Here is a 12,066-nt window from a genome sequence, read left to right on the forward strand (position 1 = left end):
TTGGCCTGGGTTCAATCCCAACCCTGCCACATCTTGGCTATGTGGCCTTGTGTGAGGTATTTAACTTCTCTGAGCCTCAGTTTCCTCACCTGGAAGCTGAGAATGACAACAGGACCAAGCCCACAGGGGTGCGGTGAAGACCGAAGGAGGGAATGTTTGTGGAGCACTTGCAACAGTGGCTCATAGTGTGAAGATGGGCTGTAATTCTTATGAAAGGGATATATAGAACAGGAGGCAGAGGACGACAAGGTGACCCTGGCAAGTGAGGGAAGCAGAGAAGGGAGACAACTGAGCATTTAATCAGAGGCCAAGGCCAAGAGGAGAACATGGCTCAGGGCACACAGCCAAGAAGGGCCTAATTCCTAGGAATTAGGAGGGGTGGTGCTGTCCAGCCTTTGGGCAGTGGCAGAGAGCAGCGGGGGCCCACGGAGGGCAGTTCAGGATATGGTGTCCAGGCCAGTGATGGACTCCTTCCCCTCAGATCCTTGCTGTTGGAGAAGGAAGGAGGAAGCAGAGGGTGCTTTGCAGGTCAACCCCTCTCCCCATCTCTACCCACCTCACTCTTTGGGCTGTAACCACAGGAGCTCCACCCTGATAAAAAATCATACATGGGCCACTTCCTGGACCTGCAACGCTCTTCCCCCACCCACTTCCACTTCCTGTTTGCCACCAACTTCCATTTCCTCTTCTGTCTGTGCCTGGATTCACTTCTCAGGGAAGCCTGCGGGACTCCTGACTAGGTAGTCTGTTCATCACTCTCCTGCACAGCCCTCTCCCAATGGTGAGGTAAATATTTGCTTCTGCAACTATTTATTGAATGTTGGGCCCCTGGAAACCACAGAGGGCAGGACTTCTGTCTGCCTCACTCTGTGCAGAACCCGCCCGCCCCCGCCTGGCTGAGGCTCAGCACAGTGCCCGTCCTGCAGATGGCATTCAGGATCTGCCACCTCCATGGGTGGATGGTTTATCCTGAGAAACTCATGAAGGACTCAGGAACAAGTGAGAATGTAGAGGTACCTGCATAGCTTCTAATCTAACGCAGTTCTCAGCATATGGTTCAGAAATCCCCAGGGGGTCTGTCTCTTAACACCTTTGAGCAGGGAGGCACAGGAGGTCAAAACTATCTTCACAGCAATACTAAGACTGAATGTGCCTTTTTCAATCTTTCCCTCATGAGTGGGGGTTTCTACATGCTGTGTGAAGACATCGCCCCTAGCTAATAGAACACACACCTGTGTATCCTCAGTTTTAATTTCTAATACAGTCAATATCCACAGACATACCCCATTTAAACACAAGATCTGTGGAGTGCCTCAGTATCTGTAAGAGTCCTGAGAAGGAAAAGTTTCAGAACCATTCACTATTCCAATCAATCCATTTCCACCCTCGACCCCAGAAGGAAGATACAGTTCCAAAGACGAGTCAACACAAGACACTGTGGGTGGAGATGGGTGTTCGAATACAGGAGCAAAAGCACAGCAATCACCCCAGACTCACAGCAGTGTAGGAAATGTCCCCAACCGCCCTGAGACCAGCCCTCAGAGCCTGGGATGCTCCCTCTGGAATCTCCTTCCAGCTCCACCCCCTCAAAACAAAGGTAAACAGAGGTGGGAAATTCCCACTGCCTACCTCACTTTCCCCACTCCTGGGTGGCAGCCAACTGCCTCCATCATACCAGGCTTCCCGCAGTTCCCTTCCACACCCTGTAGTTCTGTGAGTGCAGGCCCCAACATGAGCGGGCCCCCTCTGCCTGGCACACCCAGTCTGCCTGACAAACACCTACTCCTCCTGGCAGGCTCTCCCTTCCCATGGGGGGCGGCCCTCCTAAGCCTCCCCAGGAGGCCTGACCCCATTCCTCCCCCCACCACATTCACAACCTCTGGTTCGTCTCTGCACTCTAGCCTCACTGCCTGGGTCTCCCAGGAGAACACAAGTTCTTTGAGGGCAGAGGCTGTACTTCACTCATCGCCCCAGCCATAGCATGGTTCCCTCCTACAACACACCAAGAACCTAAGTGTCTATTGAGTGAATGTTAGAACAAACAAGTGAGCAAATGAATGAGCGAATGAGCAAGTCAGTGAATGATGCTTTCTAAGATGACAGTTTATCTTACATTAGCCACTTTATATATAGATGTTTCCTCTGCAGGGATGACCGGAGCCCTGTTTCCAGGATCAAGGAAGCCTCCCTCCTAGTCTAATCTGCAGAATCAGAAATTCTTCTCTGAGCAGGTTATTTCCTGAGGCAGCTTCCACTGAGGTTGATGCCTATCTACTTCTTGGGATTCTTTGATCTAATTTTCAGAGCAACATTGTCCCACCTTGTCCCTAAATCTGTGACTCACTCAGCTGCCTCTTCCTCAACTAAGGTGCAGGTACAGCTGAAGTCCCCTCACTACATTTCATCCTCTCTTCCCTCCTGGACACAACAGTGTGATGAGGTCAATGGGAATTAGATTTTGGAGATTGGGCAGAGTGGCACTAGGGGCAGGAGGAAATCTACGAATACCTACTGAGAAGACAGAATCGATATGTGACAACTGTAATTCTCAGCACAGTAATTACACCGTGTTTACAGGGCTCTGCAGAGTCACCCTATTGATTTCGGAAAAGTAAATTTACTGCATCAGAAACATAGGTGCAATCCCTGATCTGCACTCCAGTCTTTCATTGATCTTGAACGTCATCGGCAGATACACAGTGCTTTAGCATGCAATCTTGCATCTCTGCCTCTTGTGGTTTGGCTCAGCAATTCATTATCCATTTCTGTCTACCTTACCAGATCCATTTTTACTCTCAAAAGGTAGCAAACAGAAGCATTCATTTATTTACTCAAATCACTGATTCCTACTTTATGCCAGGTGCTCACCCAGGTGCTGCAGATGCAAAGATCCAACTGTTCTTTGGTAAAGTTTCAGAGCACTACCCTTTGTGGCCGACCAAGAGCATAATATTCTAGTGAAAGGTACTAGTCTGAATGTATACTTAAGACAACCCACAGAATGAGAGAAAATATTTGCAAATGATAGATCTGGTCTAGTATCCAGAAAATACAAAGATCTCTTACAACTCAACAATTAAAAAACTAATAATTTAAAAACAGGCAAAGGATGCAAACAGGCATTTACCGAAAAGATCATGTAGGAATAGCTGATAAGCACATGAAATGATGCTTAACATCATTAATCATTAGAAAAATGCAAATCAAAACCACTTCACACCCATTAGCGTGCCTACAATCAGAGACAATAATAAGTGTTGACGAGGCAGTGAAGAATCCACATTACTGGGGAAATGTAAAATGGTGCAGGCGATTCCACTTCTTGGTATATACATAAGAGAATAGAAAATGCATGTCCACACAGAAAATTATACACAAGGCCGGACGCGGTGGCTCATGCCTATAATCCCAACACTTTGGGAAGCCAAGGCAGGCAGATCAGGAGTTCAAGACCAACCTGTCCAACATGGTGAAACCCTGTCTCTACTAAAAATACAAAAAGTTAGCCAGACATCATGGTGCATGCCTTCATCCCCACTACTTGGGAGGCTGAGGCAGGAGAATTGCTTAAACTCAGGCAGCAGAGGTTGCAGTGAGCAGAGATTGTGCCACCGCACTCCAGCCTGGGCAACAAAGTGAGACTCTGTCTCAAAAAACAGAAAAAAGAAAAAGAAAATTACACGTGAGTGATTGGAGGAGCATTACTCATATTAGCCAAAAAGTGGAAATAACCCAAATGTTCACTGACCAATGAATGAATAAACAGAATCTGTTACAGCCATACAATGAATTATTATTAAGCCATAAAAAGGAATGCAGTACTACCGATAATATGAATAAACCTTGAAAACATTATGCTAAGTGAAATAATTGAGACACAAAACACCACCAATTCCATGTATATTAAATGTCCAGAAAATGCAAATCCACAGACAGGAAGTGGATAAGCAATTGCCAGAGGATAAGGGAACGGGATGGGAGGGGATTGCTAATGGAGTTTCTTCTGGGGATGATGAAATGCTGTGGAATCAGATAACGGTGATGGTTGTACGGTCTTGTTAATATACTAAAAACCACAGGACTTTACAATTTAAGAGGGTGAATTTTGTGGTATGTGAATTCTATCTCAATAAAATCATGTACACTTAAGGCTGTTACCTCATTCTTACCTCAAAGCCACATCACCCCAGGGAACTGTGGGAACTGACTTTACTAAGAGAATACACACAATAGCTTCAGCTCATCTGTCAAATTAAGTGAAAGCCAGAGAAATTCTTTCTTTTTTTTTTTCTTTCTCAGATTGGATATAAGCTACCTGTTGGTGGAGTAAAGGGTGGCTCCCTGGCTGTGTTTCCCAAGAAGTCTCTGACATCAAATTACTAAAGGCAGAATTAGCATTGCACATACTATAAAATTAAGCATTGCCAAAGACTTTCAACAACACATTAGCCCTCACCCCAAAAAGCGATGACTCGGGACAAGAGCAATCAGACTGGTTGTGAAATACAGAACCAAATGAAGTCAGACAACATGTACATTACATAAACAGTGGGAAGATGTGGTGCATGAGAAATTGAAGAGAAATTAGCTAAGAACTAGGAACCTCATTCTCAGGTGGCTAGAAAGACCGATGACATTATGGAGCCTGCAGCAAAAAAACAAAGGATCACACACCCATGTGGGGCGCACCTACGATATTGCACAACATTCCCCTGCAGGGGATCATCTGCCCTTCCCCATATCCTGCCAGGACCCTTGGGGATTAGAGACCCCATTTGGTCAAGGCCTGGGATCCAGGGCCAGTGACAGGGCTGGGCTCCCTCTGCCTGCCCAGCCAGGACCCCTGCACCATGTGCAACATGACTGGCTGTCTTCACCCACCACTGCAGACTGATCTCTGCTTCCCCAATCCCCTGCAATCCCCTCCACAATACACACACCCGAATCTCTGGCCACAGCAGGCAGCCCTGAGCATGCAGACTCTGTACCATCGGCCTCCTGCCTCGTTCCAGCTGCTTCCTCTGCCTGTTACAACTTTCTTCCCCAGGGGCAGCATCAATCTCCCTTTCTCCTAAAAACCTCCCTTGTCAGGACTAATTTTTCCTCCTCTACATTTCCACAGCAGGGCATTTATCTCTTCTGTATAGAATCCATCACAGTCTGCCTTCTTTTTGTTGTTGTTTCTTAGAGACACGGTCTGGTTCTGTTGCCCAGGCTGGAGTGCAGTAGCACCATCGGGGCTCACTGCAACCTCAATCTCCCAGGCTCAGGTGATCCTCCTGCCTCAGCCTCCCGAGTAGCTGGAAACACAGGTGTGCACCATCATGCTCAGCTTGCTTGCTTGCTTATTTATTTATTAAAGATGGGGTCTCACTATATTGCTCAGGCTGGTCTTGAACTCCAGGCCTCAAGTGATCCTCCCACCTTGACCTCCCAAGTAGCTGGGACTACAAGCCCGTCTGCCTTCTATAATAAAGGCAACCACCAACACACTTTCATAGGGCTTCACAGCTGCCCAGAACCACGCTGGCAATTCACCTACAGTTACTCTTCTTTTGCGGGGATGGAGTCTCACTCTGTCGCCCAGGCTGGAGTGCAGTGGCACAGTCTCAACTCATTGCAAACTCCATCTCCCGGGTTCAAGTGCGTCTTGTGCCTCAGCCTCCGGAGTAGCTGGGATTACAGGTGCACACCACCATGCCTGGCTAATTTTTATATTTTTAGTATGGATGGGGTTTTGCCATGTTGGCCAGGCTGGTCTCAAACTCCTGGCCTTAAGCAATTTGCCTGTCTCAGACTCCCAAAGTGCTGCGATTACAGTATAGTTACTCTTTTACTCCTCACAACTGCCCTCTGCATGGGTACTACCCTTATCCCCGCTAACGGATGAGAAACCTAGTGCCGGATCATGCAGCCAGGAAATGGTGGAGCCAGGATTTGAACCCAGGCAGACAGTCTGGTCCTATGGGTCACATCCTTCCCTCCAGTGCCAGTCTCTCTCTATGCCAGTTTATGTGTGTGTGTCAGAGTCATCTGTGTGCAGAAGCAGCTGTACACAGCCTAGCCTTTTTGATGTACCCACCCCATCCACACCTAGATGCACGCATGCAGAGGGTCAGCACTCAGTAAGGACATGAGAGCTGCATAAATACTCAAGGATAACAATGACATCTGCCAGAGGGCTGGGAAATTTACACCAGGGATAAAAATGGAGGGAATTATTCCCCCAAAGGATGAGGTAAGCAGGAAAAAAAAAAAAGTATTGATTCCTAAATGGACAACAGTTTCCTCAGGTTATTAAAGGAAATAAGGATGGAGGGTGCTCTGTGGGCTCTGAGACACTTGGCAAGGAGGCTGGCACATGCCACCCCAGAATATCTTTGGGGTCATTAGTCAGGATACAGGACCCTGACTTCCAACTTTACATCCCAGACTGACTTTACACTTCCTGTGCCATGGTTCTCCTATTCCTTGGACAGTCTTCTCTTATCAGGGCAGGAAAACCCAACCCTCATGTCTGTAAACACAGGCCACCAGAGAGTGACCCATGCAGGCATCCCTGATTAATTCCCTGCACTGTTTTGAAAGCTTTTCAGCCTTGTAGACAAACCTCTGTCTCATCAGCAGCAAGCAAAACACAAGGACACACATGTTTCCTGAAGAGTCTCATGTACATTCGGCCCTCTCTTGACCTGCACTTCCTTGGGAGAACACTTAGACTACAAAATTCCCAAGTTCCTAACCAGTGACTGCTGCTTTCCACCCAGGTGGTGCCGTGTGCATGCCAGCACTCCTACAGAGCCTGTAGACTTATCTGCAGGAATAGGATGCTGTGGCTGGCACCACACATGCAGCCACTTCTAAACTTGGCGACAGCTCGAGCTCTGGAAGCCCTGCTAGGACACCTCAAATGCACCTCCCAGGAGCACTACACAGGGTCACATTTGAGCCCACTGTGGAGGGACCAGCTGGTTGTATTCTCATGCGCCAAGCAGGAGCGGAACCAGCTTCCCGGAGGTTGGCACTCATTAGCAGCATGGCACTGAAACAAAGGGCAGGTAACAAAGGGCCAGGGCCTCCGCCCACTTTCTGGCTCAGACTTTTATTAGGGCGTGGAAAGCTGAGCAAGGAATGCAGAAGTCAATCTCTATTTTATCTCCATTTGTATATCTGTCATCTGAATTCTGCTTCTGCTCCCACGGCCCTGCTGGAACATCTAGTTGGTAGGATAAACAATTCTCATGTGGAACTGGAAAAGCCCCTGCTAACTGGGCTGCAGTCACTTTCGGTGCCTACACAGGGGCCAAAGGGGAGTTGCCAGCAGCTATGTGCCAGTAAGAGCCCCAGGATTCAAGACAGAACTCTGCAGCATACAGACCGACCCAGGGTCCCAAAGTCATCTGCCTGCTAGGGCCAAGCAGGGGGTACTCATGAGGAAAGCAGTCTGGGTGGGCAGTGGGGCCATTGGAGCAAGTCTGCCCCGTCTAGCTGCCTCACAGACGCTTCTGGCTTCAGCTATTATTGTTCCAGGAGAAGCCCAGATCCAGAGTGAATGTTGGGAACTAACTCACATTTTTAATAAACACTCAAGTGGGTTAAACAAATGACGAAGGCAACGATCTGTTGGCCCTATCTATAGTCTATTTCCTGCCCACAATGACCAGGCTCCTAGTGTCATCATCTCAAGACCTAGAAGGGTTTGAGAGCTCCCCTCCCCCGACAAAAACACCCTAGAGAAGAGAAGAAAAGGAAGAAGGAGTATAGCATGTCCAGGCAACAAGGCACCATCTGAGTGAGAAGCTAAAAGACACTAACTCTGCCGGCGGCAACCAGACCAAGAGTACGGGAGCTTGTTCGGGAAAGGCCTGAGCATTCCCACAATTTCACAGAATTGGAATTCACAAGCTAAATTTCAAAGATAATCTGCTCTTCCTATGTCATTGTCACCATATGCCACAGAGCCTTGGAAAAGACCGCCCTCAACAAGGAGGGGTCGCATCATTAGAGGTGCACCCAAGAGGGAGGTCCCAGAAGGGGCAAGCATGGCTATTTCAAAGAGCCAAGCTTCCTTTGCCCTGTCGATCTGCCCTCAAGGCCACAGAAGGAAATATACAGGGCCAAAGGCCAACATAACATCCTGTGGTCACTCGGGGCCCGATGACAGGAGCTTGCTTTGTGCTGGGCTTTAAGAGGTACGACTGGGGATGGAAGAGCCCTCCATGAACACCACTGGCTCATCCCGTCTTGGACTCATGGACACATTTGATTATAAACTTCTTCCAGCAGCACACACTGCAGGTCCCTACCTTTGCCATTCCACAATGGCAGGTTCTGTTGGCTGGATGAATGTTTGCAGAAGAACGCAGACCTGCCCTTCCTTGGAGGGGAATTTTGGTAACTCCAGTCATTTGCTCTTACCACTTGGCCTTTAAGCATTATGACAACTAAACTGGGAACTGGGGTTCTGAGAGCATGCTTCCTTTTTCATGTAACTGCACCAGAGACATATTTAGGAAAAATGAAACAGTATAATCCTCCCAAGTCCTTCTCCTTAAGTGCACTGCACACTCAACTCGTACCATAAAGTCCTATTTTTTTTCACTTGTTTCCTTACTACATGCATTCCAAAGTTGCAGAATATTCTTCTGACCGCTACCTAATATTTAGGAAATATTCCGTAATTTTCACATATCATAACTAACTAAACCATTTCCCTACATACTGGCCACTTTCAAATTTCTCCCGTTTGCCATAAACTCTGAAGGGTCTTTCTGTCTACCAGGGCCGGGAGTGTTCCTCAGTGGTTCTTAGCACTGCCCAGAACACAAAGTATCTGGGAATCAACCGGCGGTAACATGATCAGATTCACAGGCTGCCCAGGGCTGATCCCATTGGCAAGAGTGTAGGTTAAATTCAAAGACGTGCAGCCTGGCTCCCTGCCACTGACCAGCTGGGTGACACCAGCTGAGTGTCTCAGCCTCTCTGCAGAGAAGACGCTGACCTAATTATCTCTAAGTCTTCTCAGGTCTTGCATTACAAGAGGCCTGCTCTCAGGGTCCACAGACCCAAGGTGACCTGGGGACACACTCCGTGAAGTAAGAAGTTCATACTGAATCCATGACCACAAACTAGTGCAGGATCATGCCTGATGCTTTTACTTTGCTATCATGAAGTGATATTTATATGTTCAAAGAAAATGACAGACAGTGCTTAATTAAAATAAGAGGGATTTTGATTTTGTGCTGGGAGGTCCTTAGGGAGGCCTAAGGCAGCTTACATCTTAGGAGGGAACTTGCATAGGGATATGGTAATCATACAAATAATGGTGAACACTTACGTAAGGGCTTCCTATGTGCCAGTGGCTGTTTTCAGTCCTTTGTAATAGATCAACATACATCAGCAACCCTAGGGAGGCAGTTTACAGATGAAGGAAACTGAGGTACAGTGAGGTTGTGCAATGTGCTCAAGGGCATCCTGCTAGTAATTATCTCAGTCAAGATGTGCAGGTAGCAAATGGCACGCTCAAAAGTTTCCAATGAAGAGCAGCTAATGGAGGACTATTGACAGAGGTGAGGGCAGAGCCAAGCGACCCAGTGAGGGATGCTAAGGCACCCAAGACAAGCAACGTGGGAGGCAGTCACCAGATGGCAGCCCTGAAGAGGCACAAAGAGGGAACCAGGTCATTGGAATCCAGCAAGAGCTGGTCTGGGGAGAGGAAGGCAGCGATGCCCAAATCATGACCTAGAACAGATGGAGGGAATACATTCCCAGGCCATTCTCCTCTAGGGCTCCGACTTCTTCCTGGAGCCTCCTAGTCACCTCTATTTTATCATCGAGATAGGAAAATTATGCGCTGGGTATGAAAAACAGTATGGCAGTTCCTCGAAAAATTAAACACGGAATTACCATATAATCCAGCATTTCCATTTCTGGGTGTAACCAAGAGAATTAAAAGCAGAAACTCAAAAGACATTTTGCACACCTATAGTTCACAGCAGCATTAATTCACAACAGCCATAGGTGCAAGCAATCCCAGTGTCCATGGCAGATGAATGGATAAACAAAATGTGGTCTACACATACGATGAAATATGATTCTGCCTTAAAAAGGAAGGAAATTCTGACACAGGCAAAACTTGGATGAACTTTGAGGACATGATGCTAAGTGAAGTAAACCAGTCACAAAAGGACAGATACTGTAGAATTCCACTTCCAGGAGGTAACTAGGATAGTAAGACTCACAGAAACAGAAGGAAGCACACTGGTGGTTGCCCAGGGCTGAGAGGAGGGGGAATGGGGAATTGTTTAATGACTGCAGTTTCGGTTTTGCAACATGAAACGTTCTGGAGATTGCACAACACTGGGAGTGTCCTTAACACTACTAGACTGCACACTTACAAATCGGTAAGATGCTACGTTTTATGCTATGTATCTTTTACCACCAATTTTTATATAGACCTGAGGTTTTCAGTGTGCTCTGTGGAGACTTGAATTAATTACAAAGACAGAAGGTCAAGGAAGGTGCTTTTAGGGGAGAAAGGGAGGCAGAGTGAGGTCAAACCGCTGGGCCCTGGGCCCCACGCCCACTCCGGCAGAGCACTTTGCTCTGTCTGATCAATAGGGGAACTCCTCTTAAGATTTCCAGCAAAGGGCTGGGTGCGGTGGCTCATGCCTGTAATTCCAGCACTTTGGGAGGGTAAGGCAGGTGGATCACTTGAGGTCAGGAATTCGAGACCAGGCTGGCCAACATGGAGAAACCCCATCTCCTTTAAAAACACAAAAATTAGCCGGGCGTGGTGGTGCACACCTGTAATCCCAGCTTCTTGGGAATTACCTCCACCCAGGAGGTGGAGGTTGCTGTGAGCCAAGATTGGGCCACTGTACTCCAGCCTGGGCGACAGAGCGAGACTCGGTCTTGAAACAAACAAACAAGATTTCCAGCAAAGAGTTCTTTTGCAAAAACAAAGTTTGAAAACCAGTGAGCCTGGGCATCATCAATCTAAGAGGGAGGGCCACGGACACACAACTCCAGGCCACATCAAACTATGGTCTCTACGTGGCACCCCCTGCAGTTATGCCATAGTAACACTGCTAAATGGCATGTTTTACCTGCACAGCTATAGGAAAATACATAAAACAAAATCTCAATGATGGACAGGTGTGTTCTCATAGCACCACTGTGTAATAATATCTAATCAAGTACTGGAGGCTCCGAAATGCCTGTTATAGATCAGACACTGTGGGGTTCAGCAGTTGCTACATTTGCCGATTTCACAGAAGAGTCAAATATAAAATATTGAGGGGTAAATGACAGAAGTGCCACCTTTTTATTTCTACAAGTAAAATTTTAATAAGAAAAGCTGCCATGATCCAAAATTATGATTTCCTAAAATTAGGTATATTTAAACAGCAACACAGTAGGTGGGGGCATTATCTAGAATAAAAAACAAGACTCTAAATAGAATAAATTAAGCTTATGACAAACTCTCCACCTTGTACTGTTCTCTCATTTTTGTCACGGATGGGTAAGGCCTAGCTCAAAGGCAGGCAGTCCTCAGCCAACAAGCACTTGGGTACGCTGGCGCAAGCCTCCATTTGTAGCCTGAGAGCTGCCCTCCTAAGACCAGCCCCCAGCCCTCACTCTCAGAACTGCAGATGCCCATAAACCAGTGACATTTATGCAGCTCCTACAGTATGCAAAGCACTGCATTGGGCAGAGAGGAGAGAGGGAAGCCTGAGTGCTCTGAGATGAAGTTGCACACAGACAAGCTCCATGGGGTTGTGAATAGAAGATACTTTATTTTTTTTTTATTTTTTTTATTTTTTTTATTTATTATTTTTAATTTATTTATTATTATTATACTTTAAGTTTAGCCAGGGTACATGTGCATAGCGTGCGGGTTGTTATATGTAATACTTGTGCCATGTTGGTCTGCTGCACCCCATCAACTTTCGTCATTTTACATCAGGTATAACCTGTTACAATCCCTCCCCCCTCCCCTCCCCCACCTCCCATGATAGGCCCCAGTGTGTTCCCCTTCCTGAGGTCAAAGTGATCTCATTGTTC

The 12,066-nt window shown here is 47.2% G+C and overlaps 1 protein-coding gene across 7 annotated transcripts in view; it reads right to left on the bottom strand.

The window, feature by feature from the left end:
* SLCO3A1 (solute carrier organic anion transporter family member 3A1) overlaps nucleotides 1-12,066 on the bottom strand; it is a 350,365-nt gene that overhangs the window by 241,747 nt on the left and 96,552 nt on the right. The gene's annotated exons all lie outside the window — the stretch shown is intronic.

Source organism: Papio anubis, chromosome 7 (genome assembly GCF_008728515.1).
Source record: "Papio anubis isolate 15944 chromosome 7, Panubis1.0, whole genome shotgun sequence".
Taxonomy (NCBI): domain Eukaryota; kingdom Metazoa; phylum Chordata; class Mammalia; order Primates; family Cercopithecidae; genus Papio; species Papio anubis.